Source organism: Littorina saxatilis, linkage group LG15 (assembly GCF_037325665.1).
Source record: "Littorina saxatilis isolate snail1 linkage group LG15, US_GU_Lsax_2.0, whole genome shotgun sequence".
NCBI classification, from domain to species: domain Eukaryota; kingdom Metazoa; phylum Mollusca; class Gastropoda; order Littorinimorpha; family Littorinidae; genus Littorina; species Littorina saxatilis.
In genome coordinates, this window is record NC_090259.1 from 25,144,191 (window position 1) to 25,156,380 (window position 12,190).

The 12,190-nt window shown below is 46.5% G+C and overlaps 1 protein-coding gene across 10 annotated transcripts in view; it reads left to right on the forward strand.

Moving 5' to 3' along the window:
• LOC138948919 (E3 ubiquitin-protein ligase UBR4-like) overlaps positions 1-12,190 on the forward strand; it is a 224,267-nt gene that overhangs the window by 53,194 nt on the left and 158,883 nt on the right. The gene's annotated exons all lie outside the window — the stretch shown is intronic.

Here is a 12,190-nt window from a genome sequence, read left to right on the forward strand (position 1 = left end):
AAAAGAAGAGGTATCCTCTGTTCAATGAACTCGTGTCGTTCGTTACTCTCGAAGCAGACATTTCTAACGACCCTGTTTTCGGCTTGACAAGTGCATCGGGGACACCAAGAAAGTTCACAACGAACCTGTCAACCCTGACAGAGGATGTCACCGCATGTCTGCACTGTCAACTTCCGGACCATGACGCTGGGACATGTAAGGAACTCATAGAGAAGCCTCTGGTTGAGATACGAGATTTTCTGTTCAAGAACCGTATCTGCTACGGATGTCTCAGAAGTAAGGATCACCAGAGCCGTCAATGTATGCAGAAACAGACGTGCAAGAAGTGCAAGAAGGCTCATCCCACTTGTCTTCATGATGACAATTTCAAGTATCAGAACAGTATGAGTGAAACCAAAGGGGCGAGTGAACACAAGAACAATTACCGTACCTCTGCTGCTGACGTTCAAGAGCCACTGTCATCGTCGACCCCTACGGTGTCTGCTCTTAAGGCCAGCGAGGAAAACAGCATCGGTTTCACGTCTATGATCGTTCCCGTTCTCGTTTCCAGTGACTCTAACCCCAACGTAGAAGTGCTGACGTACGCACTACTGGACACTATGTCCAACGCCACTTTTGTAGTGCAGTCAGTGGCTGAAGAAGTTAAAGCCAAATCGCAGCCGACTACACTCAGGGTCTCCACACTGACTGAGGACAATGCTATGGTCTCCGGCAGGAAGTACTCTGGATTGCGTGTCCGCTCTCCTACCTCCAGTGAGTTTGTCAGGCTCCCTTCTGCCATCTCACGACCTTACCTGTCCGTTGACCCCACGCAAATCCCCACCTCAGAGACTGTCAAAGTTTACCCACATCTTCAACACCTGTCTCCAAAACTGCCCCCCTTGTACCCTGACTGCGAAGCAGGCCTCCTCATCGGCTACGACTGCGCTGAAGCCCTCATGCCCCTAAACGTTGTCCAAGGACTGCCATTTGCAGTAGAGACTAAGTTAGGTTGGAGCATCGTCGGCAAGTCACCGCATTCCGTCGCCTTTGATGGTGTAGGCTCGTCCATGCACGTAGTCGTTAAGCCAGGATCAAGACAAGAAGAAAGTGCAGCTCACGTCTACAAAATACAGGTGGATGAGGTATCGTGTACTGACCTACTACACGTTATGGAGAGAGACTTTGCTGATAGTGACACAGGATCCATGTCTCAAGATGATGTGAAGTTCATGAAGATCGTGAAGGAGAACGTGAAGGTCAACGAAGCTGGTCACTATGAGATGCCTTTGCCTTTTCGTCCAGAACAACCGTCTCTTCCTGACAATAGAGGTGCCGCAGTCAAGCGTCTCGTGGGACTGAAACGCCAGTTTGAGAAGAAGCCTGGGTACCGTGAAGACTATATCAAGTTCATGAACGTGATTTTGGAGCGAGGTGACGCTGAACTGATTCCCAAGAACGAAGTCGAGGTCCCTAATCGCTGGTACATCCCACATCACGGCGTGTACAACGACAAGAAGCCAGGAAAGATTCGTGTGGTTTTTGACTGTAGTGCACGTCACCTAGGCACGTCCTTGAACGATCTTCTCCTACAAGGCCCAGACCTAATCAGCTCCCTTTCCGGCGTTCTCTGTCGTTTCCGCAAGGGTCCCATAGCATTTTCCTGTGACGTGGAAAAAATGTACCACCAGTTTCACGTCTCCGAGCCCCATCGAGACTTTCTGCGCTTCCTTTGGTGGAAGGACGGTGATACGAGTGGCCAGCCGCTTGACTACCGCATGAAGGTGCACATCTTCGGGGCTACATCGTCACCAGGCTGTGCAAACTTCGGCCTCAAGCAGGTGGCAAAGGACAACGCCACAATCAGCGCCAAGGCATCAGCCTTTCTGCAGCGTGACTTTTATGTCGATGATGGACTTCAAGCCAAAGACTCTGTTGAAGAAGCAGCAGATGTGCTCATGAAGGCCAGAGAAATTTGTGAACACGGACAATTGAGGCTGCACAAGATAGTCTCCAACTCAAAGGAACTTTTAGAGTACTTCCCCGACTCTGAAGTTACGTCAACCAAGGCCACAGAACTCGCAGTTCCTTGTAGCACACCAGAAATTGAGCGGACTCTTGGCCTTCACTGGTGCACTGATGATGACACGCTGGGTTTCACTGACAACCCCAGACTGGGTCCCTCGAACAGAAGAGGAGTTCTCTCTACAATTGCATCAGTCTACGACCCCCTTGGTTTTCTGGCTCCCTTTTTGCTGACTGGAAAATTGATCCTCCAGGAACTATGTCGCCAGGAGCTCGGCTGGGACGATCCGCTGCCACCATCGCTTCAAGAACGTTGGGAAGAGTGGCTGAAGGATCTATCCCGTCTGGGTTGCGTCAAGGTACCCAGGAACTACTTGCCTACAGACTTTGGCACCGTGAAGAATGTAGAGCTACATCACTTCTCAGACGCGTCTACAGCAGGATACGGCCAGTGTTCGTACCTTCGCTTTGAGAATCATCTAGGCAACATTCACAGTACGCTTGTAGTCGCCAAAGCACGCGTGGCTCCGCTTCGACACGTCACTGTCCCTCGTCTGGAGCTAACGGCAGCAGTACTTTCCGTCAAGATGGCAAGATTTCTTCAAGAAGAACTGGACTTTGAGAGCATTGAACATTTCTTTTGGACTGACTCTATGATTGTACTCGCTTATTTGAAGAACGAGTCCAAGCGTTTTCACGTCTTTGTCGCAAATAGAGTCCAACAAATACGTCAGTTCTCACAGGCCAGTCAGTGGAATCATGTTTCTACAAAGGAGAACCCAGCTGATTATGCATCACGGGGATTGTCTGTGAGTGACCTCATGACATCAGAGTGGTTCCATGGTCCCGCATTCTTGAGCCAGTCCCTTCCGGAATCAGATGACTTTTTCGAGATCCCAGATGACGATGTTGAGGTGAAAGTGTGCAAGGCTACTACCTCTAAAGAAGTGTCTGTTCAGTCGTTTGAGCAGATCGCCCGACGATTCTCCTCCAAGACATCTCTGATAAGAGCCATGGCTGTTTTGGTACGCAAATGCAATGCCATTAAGGGGCACCAGTCGTCTCCCCTTGAAGTGCTTGAAGTCACTGAGAAGAAGTTCATCGAATGTCTTCAGAAAGAACATTTTGAACGCCCAACGCCTTCTTTACGTAACCAGCTTCAGGCACTCAACGCTCACAAGGACGTTGATGGAATACTGAGAGTATACGGTCGCTCTCAAAATTCATCATCCTCTTCAGTTGACAAGTTTCCCATACTACTACCTCGAGACAGTCACTTCTCTTTCCTGGTGGCTCAGGACTGTCATGCTGCGATAGCCCACCAAGGGAGAATGTTCACGATCAACCAAGTACGAGCCAGCGGTTTCTGGATCATTGGCATTCGTCACGTCGTCTCCTCGTTGGTGCGCCGCTGTGTTCACTGCCGATGGCATCGCTCAGGGCCAGCTGGACAGAAGATGGCCGACCTCCCTCTAGAGCGCCTTGACCCATCCCCACCGTTCACGTACTGTGGCATTGACTGTTTCGGCCCATTTCACGTCAAAGATGGACGTAGGGAGGTGAAAAGGTACGGACTGATCGTGACGTGTTTTGCCTCTAGGGCAATCCACATTGAAACCCTGGATGACATGTCAAGTGATTCCTTCATCAACGCCCTACGCATTGTTGTCTCCATGCGAGGAAACATATCACGCATTTGGTGTGACAAAGGAACGAACTTTGTAGGTGCATGCAATGAGTTCAAACTGGCATGGAAGGAGATGGACTCTGAACGACTGACATCAAAGATGCTGGAAAGCAAATGTGAGTTCAAGTTCAACCCCCCTGCAGCTAGTCACATGGGTGGCGTTTGGGAGCGTCAGATCCGAACGATACGCAGCATCCTGAATGGTCTTCTCAGAAGATCAGGCCAGCGTCTCACTACCTCATCACTTCGTACGTTCCTATACGAGGTGATGGCCATCGTGAACAGTCGACCACTGTCTGTCGAGTCATTGGAATCGGCAGATGGACCACGCCCTTTGACCCCCAACCACGTCCTCACCATGAAGTCAGGTGCCATCCTTCCGCCCCCTGGTGTGTTTGAAGATCCAGACCTGTACGCCAGGAAACGTTGGCGCTGTGTCCAGCGGATGGCAGACGAATTCTGGCTGCTATGGAAGAGCCAGTACCTTTCACTCTTGCAGAAACGTCGTGTCTGGCAACGTCCCCAGGCAAACGTACAGGTGGGAGATGTTGTTGTCTTGCATGACCAGAACTTGTGCAGATCAGAGTGGTGCATGGCTCGTGTAGTCGAAGTGATGCCGGGATCTGATGGACTGGTCAGACGAGTGAAAGTGCATGTTGGAACAAAGGCTCTAGACAATCACGGCCGTCCCACTGGTGATAGTCGCATATTAGAGCGACCTATTCACAAAATGACTGTGTTAGTAGATCGTGAAAATCACAAAGACAAAGCTGTGTAAGCGAACTGAAAGAACATTGAACTTTGGAGTGTTTTTCCAATTTGACAGTTGTTGATTGTTGCGGTTTGTTTTTATACCAGATGATGTAACGGACATTTATGGTTTAAGTGGTGCGTTCTTGTTATGCCGTCGAGTAAATGACTAGTGGCATTTAGTTGAAACGTGATGTGTTGAAACCCTGAAAGTGATTGAACCATAATATTGTTGTGTAAATGTTTTGCAACACAATGATTTTGAGTTGTAAATTTGAAATGTCTAAATCTGCGTTATTCTTCTTTTGATATAAGGAATATATTTGTACAAAGGTTTTTGAAGTAAATTATATTAATATAATTTCCGGTGGGAGTGTGCATGCCGATGTGGCATGCAGTCACCTACTTTTGTTGTAATTACGTTTGCTCAAGCCATTGCACGATGTAAAAAGAAGTAAACCGTGTTTTTGTTGTGGCACCTTGTTGTGACCCGTTTTGCGGAGCGTTAATATTTTTACGTGAGATTCACGTGCTCCTTGTTCAGTTGTTGTGACCTGGTTTTGGTCGGAGCGTCACAAACTGCGTCGTTTAGTCTTAGAACACCGTGAGATTCACGTGCTATTTTCCGTGTTTTGATTTTGAGGTGAGCCCTGCGAATCTGCGTTGCAAGTTTTAGAATACGTGTGACTCACGTGTTTTTAGCTTTGTGATGTCAGCTAGTTCCTTGATGTTCTTTCTGTTAAATATACCGTTTTAAGTTTTGGGCATGCACGGAGTGCGTGATCGGTTACTGATTGGTTGTAAAATAGTAGTTTCACCCGATTCTGTCTTAGGAATGTTGTTGGTTGGTCAATCCGGTGACCTTTGACTTTTGAATAACTATTCCATGTTAGGTTTTTGTTTCCATAAATACCGCTGCTTGACTCCTGTCTCGTCAGTCGATCTGAGGGTTTTAGGAAGCGTTTGGTTTTGATGTAAACGTATGAAGGTTATTAAGTGAACCAACGGAGTGTTTCTTATGTTTTAACGTCAACGTAATGTTCTTGGAGACAGTTGTTTCTCAAGTGTGAATCGTTTTGTGCCCTTCGTTTGTGAGGCAACACGTTTTGGTACTGCTGGTCAACCCACACAGCGCATAAGGTAATTTTGTTGTTACTTGTTTGTGTTGTGTTTTGGTCGCCATTTTGTAATGACTTTGTGAGTTGTTTATGTATAACGTGAGTTGAAAGTCTGACTTGTTGTAGTGTTTCTTTATTGTGTGTTCAACTGTTCTAGTGTTGTGAACGTACAGCAATGATTTGTAGACGCTAGAAAGTCGCTAATGTTTATAATGATAACTTGTGTTTTCTGTGGTTAACGAAGTTCGAAGTGAAACGTTTTCTCCGACTTTTTCAGCCTTACGTTAAAAGAATTTAGGTAAAAGAAGCTTGCGGTCTGTGGTGATCGTTTGTAAACGGGCTTATTTCTTGTAACGTTATTGAGGGAAAGTGGATGAGTAAATATCTTGTTCGTGACTTTGATTAACGCAGGAACGTTGTCGTTAGACTTTTTTGGTATGACAGTTTGCTTTGTATTCCTGGCCTGATGAGTCAACGTTTTGTATTTTTCTGAAAGTAGCCATTTTGGTTTTAAACGTATGTATGCTAAGTTTCTTGAGTATTCTTAGTGCTTATGGTATTGTTGAACGTACGGAACGTAATTCTTTATTGTTGAACGTACAGAACGTAACTCTTTATTGTTGTTGAAGGACTAACCAACGAGTGTTTGGTAATTGTAACTTTCTTGTCTGTTTGTCTTCGCCTGTCTTGTGATTGTTTATTTTTCTTGTATTTACTTCTCGTGTCTTGTTAATGCTTTTGATACTTTTGCCATGTCTAATAATTTGTTTTCTTTTCTCTTTTTCTTTCTGTCCATAAGTTTTTTACCGCAATACGTAGTATCTCATTACGTAGTACTGTAACTATATATGCATTACTGATACCTTAGTGTCAGATGTAAAATAATAAACCAGTACTTTTGCGCGTTATCGCTTGTAACCTGTGTTTGTCATTTCGTATGAACAATATGTAGTACCAGCCTCGCTCACGAAGGCGCGCACAGTGAAAATGAAAGTGAAACGGCTTAAAAATGTAACAAAGTTACTTGGTCATAAGTAGAAGGTACTTCAGTCATCAATGATACCTTGTTGACACACAGAGCCTAACAGGCTCCGTTACTTGTCTTTTTTAACTAGTGAACATGCAATTGAACGACAAGTTCGGACAACTATTCTTTACTCAGTCGTTACGAATGTCGAACAGATATTTACAGCGGTTGGACCGGTTTCATTGGCGCAATAGAACTCCGCGAACGATAACTTACCTTGCCGCTTTCAATGGAAAGCAACGGCAGGTCACCCTACACATCAATGTAGGAATACGAACAAGACCTTCAACTTCGAAATTACCCGGAAGTTTTTTGCGTTTTAACAGCTTTTTATCGACTACAGCGAGGTTTACCATGCGCGTTATCCCGACCGGAAGCGCATTTCTGATCCGAATTTTTAGGCGTACAAAGTACCGAGCGCCCGCGAAGGTTACATACGGCGTATGAATACTTCTGTCATTACAAACTGCGATGACTCTTGCGGGCAGCGTAGATACGGAACGCAGTACGCTTGAACGCTGATTGAACTGAAGGCACAGAGCGCCCGCGAATGTTACATATGGCGTATGAATACTTCGGTCATTACAAACTGCGATGACTTTTGCGGGCAGCGTAGATACGGACCGCAGTACGCTTGAACGCTGATAGAACTGAAAGCGGGTTGTATCGAAGAATAACAACAACAAACCTCGCCCGCTTGGAAAGTAAACCAAACACTGAGATTGAGATATGCGCCTCCGGGAATATTACGGAGGGAACTTCCTTTACTCTCAGAGAAAGGCAAGTAATTCTCTCTCCTATGTTTCTGGGAAACGATGTTTTCTGCGGTTGGCAGATTATGGTTTTGGTATTTTTATCAGATGATCATGGTGGACTCACAGAGACCACGTGGTGGTACTTCTTCAAATTGGATAAAGAATACTTTCCTTGCCAACTTAACTTGATTAACTTGTAAACTTGTATGCGTGCATACATACACATTATATATATATAAATATTAAATATATATATTTTTTTTAATTGACAAGGAAGAATTAAAGTGTATGCAAACACAGATGGGACATCTTTATTGGGATATAATCCTTTTTTCTTGGCAAAGGGTATCAAAGAAGTCAGTTGATGTTACAAATTCCATTTTCATGGAGTGTTTAAATCAGCTATCTGAGTGGTAAAAGATTTAACTTATGGATAAACTCAAGTGTTTACACTTTGAGATTTACACTCAGCTAAAATCTGTTGATACCACAGTGCCAGGAGACAGCTCATCAAATTCAATTAGAACAGGCACACATATAATTATACTTATGTTCTGTTCCAGTGCACAATTGATGTACATTACACTTGAATGACATGTTATGAATAATATACAGTTGAAACCATGCCTTAGGGGCATGAATAAACTTGGTTGTTAACACATGAGTATTACACTCAGCTGAGTTTTCACAACATGCAAGATCGAGCAAGGCTCTGAATAATACTCACAGGGGAGCTTCCTATAATGTTGTCATGCCTCTACTTATTCCTGGTTCGTAGGCAAAACCTAAGCCTTTGACCTTTAACAAGGCCACATCTCTACTGTTGTCACCTAATCCTACGACTAGGTTCTCAGAAGTAGACAACAGGACCTAACAATAAGAGGCCGCCCTTAAATAACACTGGCTCTAGTCAGGTTCATACAAGGGATACAATGTTTATCATTTCATATTATGGAAAATATAACATATTTGCTAAACGGATGTTGTTACAACACACAATTAACTATGCCTCCTAGACAGAGCGGCTACTCTCATGAGAAAGGTACTGGATAAACTCTTGGCACATCCATGCCGTTATCAGTACGAGGGGGAATTAAGTCATATTGACATGTATTTATATATACGTAGACATTACCAAACAGACAATGTCGGGCGCTCTGGGGGAATACCTCCAGTAAGCACAGGAAGAGACAGGCTTCCTTTTCGCCCTGATAACTCCCAGGATCGTTGCGACAGCTTATGACAGACCCTCCATCTGTCAGGCAAGACGTCCACTGGGCGTAACATGAGTAGAATCTCCCTGAGGTAGCTACAGCCTCGTCTGCAACCTCTCCCTTGAGGTGACCCCGATACACGGCTGTTGACAGGACTGGGCCCCTCCCACCACTATCTTTGCCAGGGTTCCCCATCATGATGGTGGCTTCATGCATTTTGACTACCAGTATTCAGTGCTGCAAACTGCCTGTAGCGATGCTTCAGCACCGGAAGGACAGCTCCCGCCCCTCATTGCCTGTCTACCACCTCCTGACGGACTGAGGAAGACCTAATGTTTAACGCTCTTGGAACTAGACCAACACTTCACGCCTGACCATATTCAGCAGTGCCCGGCTACACAGAAGTCTGGGAGTGTGAGGAGAATGCCTAGAGCCTCCTAGTTATCTTCATCACCTGGAATGGAGAGCTAATGGTTAGAGGCTACAACCTTCACACCGGGGAGCCGCCCTACCAGTAACAAGATGGCACCTGCAATCTGCATACAGATCACCAGTCAAACAGCGGTGGACAACTGAACAGGGTATAGTAGTCACATCAGTTTCCATGCATACTGCAAGCTCTTGAGGTCTCTAGATGTCTCCTTCGGATACACAGCTACAAGACAGACACTGCGTACCAAGATAAGAGGAATCAAAGTGTCTCAAGACATTTGCCTGAGGAAACGACTCTGAAGATCACTCACACTTGGAGTGGAGCTTGTTCAACAGGGTAACAGGCCCAAGAATCTTGCCATACAATCGTCGGGCAACACGGGTGAGCATGTTCAGGCTACATCACAAGGCGGGGAGCTGTTGGAGATAACGCAGAGACGGGGGAAGAAGTGCTCTGAGATCGTCAAGTACAGAATGCTTTCATGACCTGTGGACGGACTCAGCGTAACAACTTGTAAGAGTTGCCCCTTCTTCCTGAATGTCATCTGACACCTGCATCAGCCAGGGGATGATGATAGAAATGTCAGATTGTACAGTCGACACTCAACAGAGGATGTCCGACACCTGTAACAGGTCACATCTCGACTGATAATGGTAACAACTCTGGCAGAAGCATCAACAGGAGAGACGACAGTAGACGTCCTAGAGAAGGGATGGGCCGTTTAAGATCACTGGGCAGGTGCCCCTGAGATGATCAGCAGCTTTTGGAAGACAACCTACCCCAGGGTCAGGCAGTCCTTAGGCTACAAAACCTCATGGTTATCATCCTTGGACCAAGTCAAGAACCGCCCTGATATGGCGCTTCGTGGTCGGCTGGGCGTTAAGCAAACAAACAAACCAAGTCAAGGCAAAACCCTTCAACAGGGACAGCACTCAACCTACGTCATGCTTCAGAGACGGACAGACTTGACTAAAGAGGGAATGTCTCCCGAGGTGACTCCGCCCGTTTTTCCATGGACTTTCCAGGAAGGACACTGAGAGATAGTCTGAGGTCTGGCCAGCCATCCGCACTATGAGATCCATGGGCCAGATTTCATAGATCAAGGAGGACCTCTCAGCCCATGCGGATTGATTAGTGCTGCCAGACATCTTGGACTGGGTAAACCATACGTCCCTCCAAATTTTCCTGGAACAAGAAGAGCTTCCTCTACCTTTAGGGGTATTGGGTACGGCCACAGACACACTTGGATTTGGGAAGGCTCAGCCACCCCTTCCAACCGAACCTTGAATTGGACAAGCTTCGTTTGCCTCTTACAACTGGCGCTCTAAGATCCCTGGACCACAGAGATAAGACCTAGAGGTATTCCTCCCCCGAAAGGCATAATGAGTGCGGCAATACCTTTGACAGTGGGTGAATGTGTCCATCCCATCCATATGTAGACTCTCAGATGCCTGGACTCAAAAGCTAAAGGAGCTGGAGGAAAGAGACACAGTGAGATCCTAGCAGGAGCTAGGAATACCACACAAGGCTATCTCCCTCGCTCCCAGTCTACGGTGACACAAGGTTATTGGGTGAGTATAAGTTGTGTCACTCTAAGAGCTTGAGGTAGAGACACAGTGAGATCCTAGCTGGAGCCAGGAATACCACACCAGCCTTTTCTCCCTCGCTCGAAGAGCCTGAGGTAGAGACACAGTGAGATCCTAGCTGGAGCCAGGAATACCACACCAGCCTATCTCACTCACTCCCAGTCTACGGCTACGCGTCGTTTTTGGGCGAGAAACATGGCAACTTGGGTGCTGACTAAGACCTTTGTCAAGTCAGAACTATGCATCAGACCAAGAGAGTACACCTCCTGCCTCAGGCAGGGGCCTGAAAACAACTCTGCATAGTCACCCTAGAGCTCAGCTCCACAAACAGCTGAAGTGCCCCAGAGCTCACAAAGCTATGCTGGTCAGACAATGCAACACTTGCCGCCCACAGCCACGCCTACTGTAAATCCAGATATGGACTTGGGTGATCTAGGCAGAAGTACTACTGAGATCACAACATAAGACATCTTTGTGAGTTCAACTACCAGGGGGCAGAACTTTGCATCAGCCCAAGATAGTGCACCTTCGGCCATAGGCCGGAGAACATCACTGCATAGTCATCTAAGAACTTGTGAGCTCTACAGAAATCTGGAGTGTCCCAGAACCCACAAAACCTATGCTGGGCAGACAACCCAGCAGATGCCACCTACAACCATGTTTACAGAAAACCTAGATCAAGGACCTGGCTGATCAAGCCAGAAAACGGTCCTGCTGAAATCACAAATGGGACCTCTCAGTGAGTTGCATGCCAGGCATGGCACCCTCTTGAGTAAGACAAGAGCGGTCATTCAGCCAATAAGGGCTCAGAGATGCCCATGGTCACTGGGGACCCCCTCACGCTATAAGTGTGGAATTTCAAAGTAAGAAGCAGGTTTTCCCCTTGGGTAAAGGCAATACAGCTGGCTGTCTTTCACTGGCTATTCTAGGACAAATGGTACCTATAACCATTAAGGGTAGGCTTATAGCCCCCACATGCGTTGAGACAGGCACAGGTAAGGTGCAGACAGTGACCGTACTGCTGAGCGCACTTGCGCTTACTTCCTGTCACGCAGGAGGAACAGCTAAGTCAGCCTGAATTTACACTGGTATCTGTGCCTACCATCCTCATTAGAGAGGTAAATTCAGAGAGGATATATATATATTCATTCATGCGACTGGCACAATTGTTTGCCATGGAAAGTGGTGCCTCAGACCAGAATTCTACAGGATCTCTGGAAACTCTGTCAATCTCCCTTAAATGGAGGATCAGTCGCAGAGACGCACCTTGGTGATAAGTTCAAGGTATTAGAGGAATTGTTATCTCTGACCATTCCTCATCTTTTAGGTCGTTCACCTGATCCGCCTGCAGAACTTTACGTTGCTGGGGAGTTGGGTCGCTCAAGGCGCATAATGGCAAGTCATAACCATAACCCAACATTGATAAAGACAAGTGATCAGAGGAATAGTAACGACCATCGAGTAGAAACCAGCTCTACATTGACAGGTGGGACTTTCTTTCGATTGTCCCTTTCTGGAGCAAGTTGACACAGTGGCAACAATGCAACTTGCCACTCGCCCGACTCAGGATTTCTTGCTTCTCAGTCCGATGATCTATCCTTTTCTTCCCCCGATTT